Source organism: Bombyx mandarina, chromosome 09 (genome assembly GCF_030267445.1).
Source record: "Bombyx mandarina strain Sakado chromosome 09, ASM3026744v2".
NCBI classification, from domain to species: domain Eukaryota; kingdom Metazoa; phylum Arthropoda; class Insecta; order Lepidoptera; family Bombycidae; genus Bombyx; species Bombyx mandarina.
The window spans coordinates 2729586-2730543 of NC_143216.1; the positions used below are offsets into that span (position 1 = coordinate 2729586).

Here is a 958-nt window from a genome sequence, read left to right on the forward strand (position 1 = left end):
ATCCTCTAACTTTCCTAATCGTTCTCTACTTAATCGCCGGTAGCTTCAAGGGGCTACCCAAGCTACCCACAGCTTGGTAGGTAAGCTCACGGCAGTGAACCTGAGACAACTCACTAGCACTAGCTTTTGCTAGCTAATTTTCACAAACTTCAACTGATTTGAAAATTTTCACACGCATCATCGACAGACAACAATACGATGATTCGCTTCGAAGGCTCCGTCAGCCGGGCGTCATTGGGGTGAGCTGCGCCGTCTGGTTGTAGTGTTGACCGCGGTAATCCCCTTCCCTCATCCGGGTTCTGACCTCGGAGGGGATCGGACGCTTGGGCGAAGAGTGCAGGAGAGAAGTTTAGTGGGTAGGGCCCTGAAAACATCCTTGGGCCCGCGATCTCGCAGTCGTACTTGCTTCGGCAGTACATATACTAAAATTGGAACGATACAGAAAAGATTAGCATGGCCCCTGCGCAAGGATGACACGCAAAATCGTGAAGCGTTCCACATTTTTGAAGGCGATTATTCGCCGGAAGAGGGGCTTGAGGAGGCTCTGGGCGACAACTCGTTGTCCCAGGATAAAGCGCGAGCTTAATGAGCTGGAAGCGGAGCTGGCGACAAAGATTAACACCTTTCGGGGCTATGCCTGGCAGGAGAGGATCGAGGAGGCCCGCGAGGACCCCTCCTCAGTATCCCTCCACCGGCTTTGTCGCCAGCTCTCAAATCGGCCTGCCCCGACTTGTCCACTCATGGACGAGAGAGGCAACCGATGCTTCTCGGCTCAGGCCCGCGCCGATATCCTGGCCGAAATGCTGGAGTGGCAGTTCGCTCCAAATGACTCTGCACCCTCAGAGGCCGCATTCCACCAATCGGTGGAAGAGAGCGTAGCAAGCCTACTCTCCTCCCCGGTGCCACCGTTGGGAGAGGGTGATCTCATCACACCCGGCGAATTGCGCCTCATCATCAA

At 54.8% G+C, this 958-nt stretch overlaps 1 non-coding gene across 1 annotated transcript; it reads left to right on the top strand.

Moving 5' to 3' along the window:
- Positions 1–398: 398 nt before the first annotated feature.
- On the top strand, positions 399–505 carry LOC114253614 (U6 spliceosomal RNA). Its single transcript, XR_003625194.2, has one exon. It is a non-coding gene; the product is annotated as a U6 spliceosomal RNA (small nuclear RNA).
- Positions 506–958: the final 453 nt, after the last annotated feature.